This window comes from Strigops habroptila, chromosome 1, assembly GCF_004027225.2.
Source record: "Strigops habroptila isolate Jane chromosome 1, bStrHab1.2.pri, whole genome shotgun sequence".
In the NCBI taxonomy this organism is placed as follows: domain Eukaryota; kingdom Metazoa; phylum Chordata; class Aves; order Psittaciformes; family Psittacidae; genus Strigops; species Strigops habroptila.
The window spans coordinates 4,190,260-4,203,670 of record NC_044277.2 but is presented as its reverse complement, the minus strand read 5'-3'; the positions used below and the strand labels follow the sequence as shown (position 1 = coordinate 4,203,670).

Here is a 13,411-nt window from a genome sequence, read left to right as displayed (position 1 = left end):
GCATCCTTTTAAAGTTTCATAATAGAAGCACGAAGGCTGCTCTGTTACCCCAGCAAAGTCTGTGCCCAACTGAGCAAGCAAAGACTTGGGTCTTTAGGAAACAAGAAGGCTCTGGGGAGACCTTAAAGCAGCTCCAGTGCCTGAAGGGGCTACAAGAAACCTGGAGAGGGGCTTTGGACAAGGGCCTGTAGGGACAGGACAAGGGGAACGGCTTTAACCTGCCAGAGGGGAGATTGAGATGAGCTCTTAGGCAGAAGCTCTTCCCTGTGAGGGTGCTGAGGCGCTGGCACAGACTTTTCCCAGAGAAGCTGTGGCTGCCCCATCCCTGGCAGTGTTCAAGGCCAGGTTGGACACAGGGGCTTGGAGCAACCTGCTCTAGTGGAAGCCCACAGCAGGGGTTGGACCTGGGTGAGCCTTAAGGTCCCTTCCAACCCAGACCATGCTATGAGTCTATGAAAATAGTGTAAAATAGACTCAAACTCCCCTTTCCAGTTGGCACAATTAGGATTCAAAACCGTTGCATGAGAAACTCCAACAGTGTTCAAGGATTTGTTCAGGAGAACCTCTAGTAGAGCCCAGTGTAGCTGAGCCTCTTAACCACAGAAAGTTCAATCCCTCTTCATTTTCATCAACCTCTCTCCCAATTTTATACCAAGGAGAGACATTCACTTTAAAAGCATGTTCACCTCTACTGCTGCTTCATGGTACAGCAGTGAACTTTCAAGGAGCGGTTCCTCAGGCAGTCATTTTATGCTGTGTTATGAGGAAATCAAAGGTCATCTTCAACTAAGACAAAACCTTTTAACGGATGCAGAAATCCACCACCTTAAACAGCCTCATTTGTTCCTCCAATTACACAAGACAGGCTGTCATCAGCACAGCTCTGTTGAACCAGTTCTGTTTACCTACAGAAATGCCTGCAGAGAGGTATCAAAGTGCTCAGAAAACACAAGAACATGTTGCTTACATTTAGAAAGGCTTCCAGGAGCTCACCACCAAATAAAGCTCAAGTTAGGTTAGTGAACCAGCTGTGAAACTAGATGAAACTGCACTCAGGATTCCAAAGACAGCAAATAGCCCCAGTCTGCATCTTTATAATACACAGATTTATGAGCAGACCAATACAACCTCTTCTCTGTAGCTCCAAATACAGCTGAACTTTGCACTAACCTGTATCTGTTGACTTGAGGGTAACTTCAGGAGGAAATGCAGTGTTTTAATGAAGCTGCAAACATGTACATTCAAGAATGGTGTTATAAAAATTCAACGGGGCAAGACCAGCATCTACAAGACCAACTGATACAGCTGGAAAAGAGCTAACTTTTAGGCATAGCCCTTCGTCAGATCTAGGGGGAGGGTGTTAAGTATCTCATGTCTTCAAATAGTAGAGAAAATGGGAAAACAAACCTCTTGCTGATGGCAGCCTGAATGACCTACATTGACAAACACCACAGAACAACATAACAGCATCTGACAGGCCAAGAGCTCATCTCTTGTGTAGTACTGAGCTGTTGAACACCACTTCCAAAAACCCTGTGCTGTTGCTTTCCACAATCCCATTTAATACATTTCAACCAAGACACTAAAGCTGTCAACCAAGAACTAAAGCTGTTAAGAGAACAAGAGGCTGGGACAAAGATCAGCGAATGCATAAACAGAGGAAGACTATAAGCCTTGTCCTGCTGCCAGGACATGAAGAACAAAGCACGGCCAACTTAAACTGGTAGGAGAGATGTTCAAGCAGCCTGAAATGAAAGGAAAGGAAGAGTTTTTAAACTGCTAACTTAATAGGTTAAATATCTTCAAGGAATGGCTTAAGTCTATTCAATTCTGCCCTGGGGAGGAGGACAGGCTTCCCTTTTCCCCCTTAAGTTATGAGGGATGCAGGTCACTAAACAAAGCCCAATCACTGTCCTTCAAATTTCTACTTAAAACGCTTCTTTAAGAAGTTCTATATTAAAACCCCAATAATTCAGTCACTGATGTTAACAGAACCTCAACAATCACAACTACCTCTAACATCTCACTGTATCATTTGGCTCCTCCACCTTTTTCTATCACAAGGCCTCAAGTTCCAACAAAACCTTTTACTACTCCTCTTGGAGGATGCAGAGTTCACCAGGGAACAGCCAGCAGCAATTTCAGTGCTAATCAATTATGTGTTAATGGGACTAAAAGCCTTAGTTGCAGCCTGTTTTCATCAGCAGTTCAGCTGCTCTTTGAGTCCATGGACATTTGCTCCACTAAGACATTGAACCATTTTGCTGGTGGTATCTGTAAATGATAACAGAAAACCCAGCACAAGGATGTGTGCTTACACCCTGGCCCAGCCTTCACAGCTTGAGCTAAAAAGCAGGTAAACCTCAATCACAACATCTATTCTACTAATCCTGGAAACAGAGTTCCAATATTTCTCTGTGTTACGCCTTTCACAGAGAGTTATCACACGCCGTATGAAAAAACCATGTGAAACCATTCCAGCAGGTAAGCTGGATGGAGCCTAACAGGGAGCTTAGTTTTAAAGATCTTTTTAAAGGGATAGAATAATAGAATCACAGAATGTTTAGTGGTGGAAAGGAGGTTCAGATCATTCAGTTCCAACCCCCAGTGAGTGAATGAAGATATAATCTGGAAAACATTTTTGTGCCAGTGTTGAAGAGTTTCTCAAGAGTTCCTTAAGGAGTTTCACATCCATCTCAAGTGTAATTCCAACCCAACAGAAGCACAGGCATTTAACAACCCGCTCCTGTTATTCTGACCTCTTGTCAGAATAAACACCTGAGGAAAAATGTGCTGGCTCTAAGAACAGATTTTTGGTGGTGGTTTTGAGCCTTCCATATGAAAACCTGAAGAGCATCAGCTTTATGCCTGACAAAATAACGGCTGCAGTTTGTCATATTGAAAACAAAAAACATCACACCTATGATAAGCTGTTTGGATATTATCTTAAATATGTTCTTAACCTTCTGAAAAGCACAAACACAGGCTGGGTGGAGACTGGACTGAGAGCAGCCCTGAGGAGAAGGACTTGGGGGTGTTGGGTGAGGAGAAGCTCCCCATGACCCGGCTTCAGTGTGTGCTTGAGCCCAGAACCCCCCCGTGTGCTGGGCTGCACCCCCAGAGCGTGAGCAGCAGGTCAGGGAGGGGATCCTGCCCCTCTGCTGCGCTCTGGGGAGACCCCCCCTGCAGCCCTGATCCAGCTCTGGGGCAACAGCACAAGAGGGACGTGGAGCTGCTGGAGCGAGGCCAGAGGAGGCCCCGGAGCTGCTGCGAGGGCTGGAGCAGCTCTGCTCTTAAAAAATGTGTCTAATATTTGCAACCACACAATGTCCCATGGTAAATGACCAGACATACACTTAAGTACAGCCAGTCTTAGAATGGTTTGGGTTGGAAGGGACCTTAAAGCTCCTCCAGTTCCAGCCCCCTGCCACGGGCAGGGACACCTTCCACTAGAGCAGGTGAGCCAGGCTGAGAGAGCTGGGCTGGGGCAGCCTGGAGAAGAGAAGGCTCCTGAAGGGGAGACCTTAGAGCAGCTCCAGCAGCCTAAAGGGGCTCCAGGAACCCTGGAGAGGGGCTTTGGACAAGGGCCTGTAGGGACAGTACAAGGGGAATGGCTTTAACCTGCCCGAGGGGAGATTGAGATGAGCTCTGAGGCAGAAGCTCTTCCCTGTGAGGGTGCTGAGGCGCTGGCACAGACTTTTCCCAGAGAAGCTGTGACTGCCCCATCCCTGGCAGTGTTCAAGGCCAGGTTGGACACAGGGGCTTGGAGCAACCTGCTCTAGTGGAAGGTGTCCCTGCTCGTGGCAGGGGGTTGGAACTGGAGGAGCTTTAAGGTCCCTTCCAACACAAACCATTCTACAAGTCTATGAAGATAAGAAAAGGAAGGAGGGGAGATGTCACGGGTACAATATCTACAATTTTTCCAGTTTTCTGCTGAGCAAAGAAACCTTGAGGAATAAAAGCTACTAGCCAGCTACACGAGCAGAGCAGTGGAACATTAAGAGCTGTCAAGGATGTAAAAACAAACTAAAGGGAAGCTCACACAGACCTTTATTCATGGTCACTTCAGGCATAATTTACAACAAAGTAGTTGATAAAAGTTCAGCCATGCAGTGTTTTTCCTCTTGCTTCACTGTAGCCCGTGATGTTCTACTGCAAACAAGCTCATGTGTATTTTGGGAGCAGATCCCGTGCCGCTCCCAACCCAGGTTTCACAGCACAATAAGTACACTCAAACAAGTCACATTTTACATAAATCAACTCTACAAGATGCAGCTTGATTTTCAGAACCTTTCTTTCAGTAACACTCTCATCTCCACCCTTCCTTTACTTCACAGTTGCTGCTATGAGAACCTTAGGTACAAACACACACTGATACTACAGGAAGCATCTCCAATGCACTAGTCCATGAAAGTTTCAGGTTTCGTGCTCACGTACCATAATTATTCATTTTTTCAGCTTTAGAAACTTCATGTTTTTCTTAAGTAATTCTCTACCAGAACAAGGTACTTGTGAGTGTCTGCCACTGAGGGCTGCGTGCTGTAAAGAAACAACAGAATCACTCATTCATAATATCCCGATGCCTTTATTACAGCTCCCTGTCCTCCACCTGCAAGGCTGGCAAACTATTATAAACTATAAAACCCTCCACTATAGGAAACTCTAAATTCCTAATCCCTTACCAAATACCCTTAAAAAGTGTGTCTAATATTTGCAACCACACAATGTCTCATGGTAAATGACCAGACACACACTTAAGTACAGCCACTCTTAGAATGGTTTGGGTTGGAAGGGACCTTAAAGCTCATCCAGTTCCAACCCCCTGCCACGGGCAGGGACACCTTCCACTAGAGCAGGTTGCTCCAAGCCCCTGTGTCCAACCTGGCCTTGAACACTGCCAGGGATGGGGCAGCCACAGCTTCTCTGGGCACCCTGTGCCAGCGCCTCAGCACCCTCACAGGGAAGAGCTTCTTCCTTAGATCCAACCTAAATCTCCCCTGTTTAAGTTTAAACCCATTGCCCCTTGTCTTGAAACATTAAAGCAACTCTCTCCAGCTGATGCTAACTACAGCACTGGAAATGAGTTCACTGTTTGCACACACCAAGTCCAAAGCAGACCACAGTCTACCCACTCTGCTACTGTCTGGATGTCTCGTTCCAGCAGGATTTGTTCCATACTGAGCTGGACAGGAACACTCAGCAAGGTCTTCACAAAGGTACCCATTGAAAGGAGTGCACCAGCTCCACGTCTGCACTGCAAACCAACAGCAACCTCCACTTGTGAGAAGTGCCAACAGCATTCCTTATGCTGCTGCTCCCTAAGGACAAAGAATTAAGTGTTCAATGATGGGTTTGACAGGGCCTGGAGCAACCTGCTCTAGTGGAAGGTGTCCCTGCCCATGGCAGGGGTTGGAACTGGATGAGCTTTAAGGTCCCTTCCAACACAAACCATTCTATGATTCCATGAATTAGAATTTCTTCTGCAGAAACATGATGAACATCACATTTTGTAATCTTGGTAGAGTCCAGACAAGATTCTCCTTGAGATCTAGATCAAGCACATTGAATAACCCTTATCCACGTCCCTTCAGCTTTTTCTGCACTACCATCACCAGCAAGAACATACATTTGGGTGTACAGCGTGGAATGAATTCTCTTCACATCCCTTACAACTGCTTCAGCTGAGTTTGAACTGCCAGCGCAGTCCTAGACACCCGTTTTGTTTCAAACAGAATGAAAGAGAACATTTAATGGCACACAAGTCACAAATGAGCATTTTCAGTCTGTGTTCCTTCAGCTCCAGAACAGGTAAACATCTTGTCACAGCAAATAAGCATTCTCTTCTAAGCAAAACATTACCACCAGTTACTTCTCTTTTGACAGCACGTAGTACAGAGTTGTAAGTCCTACTGCAATTTCTCTGCTATTACTACTGACAAAACCCCATAAAATTCAATAGCTTCTATCTCAAGTGTTTCCTTCCCCCCAAAAAAGAACACCTTTTTCTGTCACTTGCAAAAAGAAGCTGAACATTTTTCCCCCGGAAGAGCATCCTTATCCCTCTGAACGGCAGAATTCCCATTCTAAACACATGATTCATAACACTAATTTCAAAGGAAGCAGACAAAAACTTCCAATTTGTCCTACAACAGCAATGAAATAGAAGAAAGAAGGACAAAATCTTACAGAGTATATATTCAAGTGATACATTACATGTCCGATGCCCCCGTGACTACAAGGATTCTTCCACTCCGAGATGACTACATAGGAGCAAACAAGAACAATCCTCACAGAAGTATGTCCCCAAAACCTTGGGAGCCAGAGCTACAGCCGGGAAACAACACAGGAATGTGCTAAACGGCTGCATTTTTGGCTTGTTTGTTTTAAACTCTCACATTATTAACCCAGTTTGTTCACCTTTAGAGGAACACCAGGCACAGGACTCAAAGGACCTTTCACATCATTGACTGCCACTCCCTACTTCCTCATGTACCATGTCATAGTCCTATTAAGTGATAAATACATCAAATTTCACCTTTGAGCATCAAAACAGTCTAAAGCAGTTACTGGGGTGCCACATCATTCCCAATACTCCTGATTTACGTCCTGAATTTTTGTTTAAATCCTACTCTGAATACTCTACATTAAAACTTCTTTTCTTCTACCCCATCTCCTCCTTTTTCCTCTATCCCCATGCATACTCCTGGAAAACCAGTGGTCTGCATCCAGGGCAAGTTTCTGAACTATAAACCATTTCACAGACTCACGGGAAATGGGTGAGTTTCCTGAGAGCTGGAAGAAAGCAAATGGAACTCCTGTCTCCAGGAAGGACAAGGAAGGAGAGTCTAAGTAACCACAGGCTGGTAAAGTACAGGTAACTTACCTCCATTCCTGACAAGGTGATGGAGCAAATTACCCTGGAAGCAAGTTCTAAATGTATAAGGACAAGAAGTAATCAGCTTGGATATATGAAGGGGAAGTCATGCCTCACCAACCTAATGGAGTTCTATGATGAAAGGACTACCCTGGTGCATGAGGAGACATCATTTCTCTTTATTTCAGCAAGTCTTTCATCACTGTATCCCATCACAACACCTTAACATGAAGTATGGATGACACAAATGGACAGTGAGATGATTTGGAAAGTGCCTGGATTGTCAGGCTCAAAGGGTTGTGACCAGCAGCTTCAAGCTCAGAGCCAGCATCTACAACTAAAAGATTAGTAAGAACATCAATTTCCATTTCAACTGAAACCCCAGTAGATGCAAACTTCTTATATTTGCCTTTATTCTCCTGTACCTGCCTGGTGCAGTTCTTCAGTAAAGCTTTTTGCTTCTTTACTGTATCTTCATTCTGAATGAATACTTATTTGCACTACAGGATCAAGAACAAAGGACCAAGTCTAAAGAAACGTCACCTACACCACACAGATGCTATACCTTAAATTCAGAGGGCAACAAAATCCAGGAGGGATTGGTTTTAATCCCAACAGTGCCAAGAGACAAAGTTTCACTGCATTTACCAAAGGAAACTAGCCTAATTCATCCAGGCATACTGAGAACACACTCATGTTCCAAGATAACTTCACAGAGGGACACAAGTTCTGTGTTCTTTGTCCACCCCTGAAATTGTAATAGTTTAACAAGTTGCCCTCCTGGTTCTCATTCCATAACTTCTCCACACTCATCTCCATGGCCTCAATCACAAGGTAGTAAAAAACCAAGTTACCCATAGACTGCAAAGCAGTGATGGATTAGTGTAGGATACCTCTCCCAAGCAATGAGTTAACTGATGCATCCCACAGCACATCAGTCTTTCTTTACAAGCAGATTTTGCTAGGAAATCAAAGTGAAAAGGAAGTGTTCTGGATGACCCTGGTACACCACTGACCGTAACAAATGTACATGGATTCCAACCTCAAACAAGACACCACAATAAAGACCATTTTAAGCAGTCTCCTCCTTACAGCAAAGTCTTCAAACGCTGCAAACCCCCCCCGTGTTATGATGCAGATTTAGACTACTAAAACCAGGTGACAGAAGTGAGAGCATTTCTAGTGACATCTATTGTCCATTGCTAAAAGTGGCACCCACAAAAAAAAGAAAAAGTTCTTCAAAACTTGAAATAAGAAAATACCATTATTTAGAATCATAGAATCATAAGGGTTAGAAAGGACCTTAAGATCATCTAGTTCCAACCCCCCTGCCATGGGCAGGGACACCTTGCACTAAACCACATGGCTCAAGGCTCTGTCCAACCTGCCCTTGAACACCGCCAGGGATGGAGCATCCACAACCTCCCTGGGCAACCCATTCCAGTGCTTCACCACCCTCACTGTAAAGAACTTCTTCCTTATATCTAATCTAAACTTCCCTTGTTTAAGTTTGAAGCCATCACCCCTTGTCCTACCACTACAGTCCCTAAGGAAGAGTCCTTCCCCAGCATCCTTATAGACCCCCTTCAGATACTGGAAGCTGCTATGAGGTCTCCACGCAGCTTCTCTTCTCCAGGCTGAACAGCCCCAACTCTCTCAGCCTGTCTCCATACGGGAGGTGCTCCAGCCCCTCATCATCCTCGTGGCCTCCTCTGGACTTGCACCAACAGCTCCATGTCCTTCTTATGTTGAGGACCCCAGAACTGTACACAATACTCCAAGTGAGGTCTCACAAGAGCAGAGGGGCAGGATCACCTCCTTTGACCTGCTGGTCACGTTTCTTTTGATGCAGCCCAGGATACGGTTGGCTTTCTTACAAATATGAGTCCTGATGAGGAAAACTTCCCCTCTGATTGCAGAACCTCATCTTTATTCAATGCACTCTATCTTTTACCTTGGATATTTCTCCAATTTGTCAAATTTCCTTTGAATTTTAATTCCATCATCCAAGATGCTCGTAACTCTGGACTGGTGTTACCGGCAGATGAAACAGGCACATAAAGTCCATCATGGAATCATACAATCACAGCACGGTTTGGGTTGGAGGGACCTTAAAGCTCCTCCAGCTCCAACCCCCTGCCATGGCAGGGACACCTTCCACTAGAGCAGGTTGCTCCAAGCCCCTGTGTCCAACCTGGCCTTGAACACTGCCAGGGATGGGGCAGCCACAGCTTCTCTGGGCACCCTGGGCCAGCGCCTCAGCACCCTCATAGTAAATAACTTCTTCCTTATATCCAACCTGAACTTGCCCTGTTATAGTTTAAACCCATTCCCCCTTGTTCTGTCACTTCAGTCCCTGATGAAGAGTCCATTTCAAAATGCTGGGCAAGTTTTTGCCCTCCATCAGTTCTTCAATGACACAGGTAGAAAGTACAAAGACACTTCCACACACACCCCCAAATGGAAAGAATAATCCCATTGTGACTCACATTCACAGTACCAGACTCTTCAAATCCAAATGGAAACTGGGAAGATGTTTCTTCACACATCCTTGTTTTAGAAGCTGCTGAAGAACCCCACAACAACTCTGACCTTCCTGTCAGCCTGACCAAAACATCAGCCATTTATTTTCCTAATGTTCTCCACAAGCACTTCCCTGTCTGACAACCACTCTCAGCACTCAAAGTCATTTTAAAGATGCCTTCCTTAAAAGCAAACTTCTTCCACATTTAGAGTTCTTTTGACTGCTTCCAACATGATTTATTGCCCAGAACAGCCATTTGAGTCCTGATGGAAAGACTACAGTATATCAGCTCTCAGGCTTTTAATTGCAATTGCCATTTGATTCAAATGGGAAAGAGCAACTACCTCTGGAGCAGACTCATGTTGACTCAGTACCATTGTACTTTGGATACTTGCTTGTGAAAAGGTATTTTGTAGATAGATATGAAGCACATCTCAGTAACAAGAAATAAAAGAATGGATACATAAGCAAAATAGCCAACCCAGACCAAGGACAAAAGGCAGCAGGCCTGAAAATGAACATTCAACCCCTTGCTCAAACAGGAGTAAAAGTGCACTACAGTCATGCACTACACCAAAATTCACATGACACTGAACAGATAAATCCTACCTGGCAGGGAACAGAAGACATCCTCATTCTGAGCACTACACCACAAGTTGAGCCCACAAATCAATTTATAAAGCTTAATACTTGGCTAATAACCAAATCAGACAAAACTCAGGTCACTGGGGTTGGGTTTTTGGTAGAGTTGAGGAGTTTTGTGTTCTTCTTATTCTGGGGGTTTTGCTATTTAAACACGACTGACAGGAGACACAGGGTCCAACAGAGCAGAGGGATCCTTCCAACTGCAGCAGAAGGCACCTCTGGCCACAGCAAAGTGAACGTGTCTGTCACATTCCCTGCCACCACCTGAGCAGATTCCTTTTATCCACGTTTCCTTGCATGTTGTCCCTCTGATTCACCACCAATACTATTTGTGGCTGCTCCTAATCTGGTTTTCTGACAGCTGGATCACACGCTGTGCTGAGTCGTTTCAAGCATTAACTATACCACACACATATTTAACAACTGCATATAAACACATCTCTCTTACCTCCTCCCCTTGTCAAAATACACTATTTAAATGGAACAGAAAGCTGTACCTCAACAGGGTTTGTTTAGACCTCAGCTCCCCACATGACTAAGCATCATGACAGAGCCAGGAAGAACCAATACTGTGATGCTATAAAAGCATGACTATACTGCAGGCAGGCCCTTAAAAGCTGCTTACATCTAGACATAAATGAAAGAAGAGAACTTACCTGCTGGCAAGGGAAGTCTTGAAATATCTGTAACAATAAAGAAACACGTTTAGAAACAGAAGGAGAAATAGCTCTGAGATTGCACTGGCCTCCTCATTTTTGTGCAAGGCTGTACTTGTTCAATAAAGCACACTATTAATCCCAAGCCATTTTCCGGCTCTCAGGCATGCCACATGCAGAGCAACAGTGGTTCTCTCCTTGTCTCACCCTGCTCATTAACAAGATTAGGTTTTGGCCACCTAACTGAAGGGCAAAGATTCCACTGGTCGGTAATGCAGCAGAATACAGGTGACTAGGCACAAATGAAGTGTTACATATGGATTTCACCATTATCACCTACATCAGCTCGGAGATGAAAGCGTCAGGGTTAGGCTTTGCATATGAAGAGGACATCATTATGTGTTTTCTTTATTCTTAAACCCTTAGAGAAAAGGCAGCCAAGCTTTCAAATGGCTACATATGGAACACAAGAAATCATATTAAAAGAGAGGGATTTTTGTCACTGGTGCTGAACATTTTTATAGTAAACCAAGGCTCTCTGAGCTGTCACCAGCTTCACAAGAACCACTGTCTCCGAGCCTAAATAGCTCATATTAAGAATTATACCCTAAAGAAATATGGCTATAAATGCACATCCATTAAACTTTCCTAAATAGGCAATTATGTAAACTATAACTCATTATATTCCTCCTGCCTGCTTTTCATACATCTACTTGTCATCTCAGTACACACAGTTGTAACTGGGACTTGGAGGTGCTGACCACTGTTAGGAACAGGAACTAGAACCCACAAAGAACCAGAAAGCAAGAATTCCTCCAAGTCTGTAAGGATAAGGACTGGGGACACACGTTAAGGGGTTAAAAAGCTGAAATAAATACAAATGTGGGGGGTTGAGAAAGGGGAACTAGTAAAAGACATGAGGAAAACTGAACCGAACCGAAGAAAAAGGTCTGCATGGTTTGTGGTTAAAAGGAGACAGCAATGTCAAGCAATAACATTGCCATATTGGGTACAAAATCCATGTGGAAATTGAACTTTAACCATAGGTCTAGTTACTGGAACTGATACAGAGATTATCAGGGCAGACGGTCACTGCTTTGCTACCTATTAGAAGTAAGAAGACTTAATAAATGTATTAGCTCTGCTATCACCAACAGATTCTTAACATCGTGCTTGCTTTCATTTACAATCCACGTCTGTGGCTGCAAAACATGCCAAAATATGAATACCAAAGAGAATGGCACCTACTGAAGTATCAAAAAGGAACTGTAGTACTTTGAGGAGACAATGAAATGACAAGATGAAACTGAAACACTTAAAGCACAACATAAGAACAGCACTACAAATACTACAAAAGACAGAAAATAGTGGATGATTTATGCTGGCAGAACACATGAAGTTTAAAAGGTAAGCAGGTACGTTTAGAAGATGCTCATCCTGCTGCCTGATTATGGACAAAACCATCCCGTGCAATAAGAAATGCCTTGAGATAGGAGATATCCACATGGGAAGAAACTGCATGAACTGCAGGAAGGAAAAGCCTCGAGTCTCCTCCTGCCACAGCTCCAGCCCAGAATCCAGCTCGGCACACACAGGATGGAGCTTTTCCCAGCAGGAAAATACACAGCAATGACACTTAATTTGGAAAGTGAAATGAGGAGAAATGTTGCACCTTTTGGTCTGTTTATAGATGTTTAATTCTTTCCATGCTCTTTTCTTCTAGTCACAAGAACACTCCGGCTTGTCACTGAGACATAAGATACAAACAACTGTGGCCACCTGAGTAAAGCCATTGAAAATGCAGAGTGGGAAATGCCATGTTTGATTTTAATTTTCCTACAGGGATTGAACTCATCTCTAAATTCCATTTATAATTAAAATTACACTAAAAAAAATGGAAGTTACAATAAATTATCAGCCACATTAACATTTTCTTCCAATTCTTGATGTATTGGAAATGTTTTAATCAAAGCATTTAGTACTCACAAAGCAGACTATTTGCTTAAGTGTGTTTCCACAACAGATTTCAAGCAAATAACAGGAAACATCACCACCAGAAAAATACGTTATCATGTACACACAGAGCAGCAGAAAACACTCATTTACATTCCAGGAACTAAGCCATGCAATTTCAAACACCTCCAGGGAGAGCTCTGCAGCTCAGGCTCGCACAGATTGCTAACTTCAGACTCATGTTCTATCTGATCACAGCCCAGTGTTTGTCCCTAATACCTGAGCTGCTGCTTCTGCTGTCACCTCTCCCTGCAGAGGCACCAGCATTCAAGTAGATGCCATTGCTGCACAGAGACCTACCCAAATGGGGTACCCACAGCATCAGCAGTGGATACATGAGCCAGCAGTGTGCACTTACAGCCCAGAAACCAACCGTATCCTGGGCTGCATCAAAAGAAGCGTGACCAGCAGGTCGAAGGAGGTGATCCTGCCCCTCTACTCTGCTCTCGTGAGACCTCACTTGGAGTATTGTGTGCAGTTCTGGTGTCCTCAACATAAGAAGGACATGGAGCTGTTGGAGCAAGTCCAGAGGAGGCCACGAGGATGATGAGGGGCTGGAGCACCTCCCGTATGGAGACAGGCTGAGAGAGTTGGGGCTGTTCAGCCTGGAGAAGAGAAGCTGCGTGGAGACCTCAGGGCAGCTTCCAGTGTCTGAAGGGGGCTACAAGGATGCTGGAGAGGGGCTCTTCATCAGGGACT

The 13,411-nt window shown here is 44.4% G+C and overlaps 1 protein-coding gene across 1 annotated transcript in view; it reads right to left on the bottom strand.

Moving 5' to 3' along the window:
* PTK2 (protein tyrosine kinase 2) overlaps positions 1 to 11,478 on the bottom strand; it is a 158,604-nt gene extending 147,126 nt beyond the window's left edge. The window contains exons 1-2 of the mRNA XM_030503294.1: positions 11,461 to 11,478; positions 10,700 to 10,726 (exon numbers count right to left, since the gene is read on the bottom strand). The gene's annotated coding sequence lies outside the window, so the exon portion shown is untranslated. The remainder of the gene's footprint in view (positions 1 to 10,699; positions 10,727 to 11,460) is intronic.
* Between the last annotated feature and the right edge of the window lie 1,933 nt (positions 11,479 to 13,411).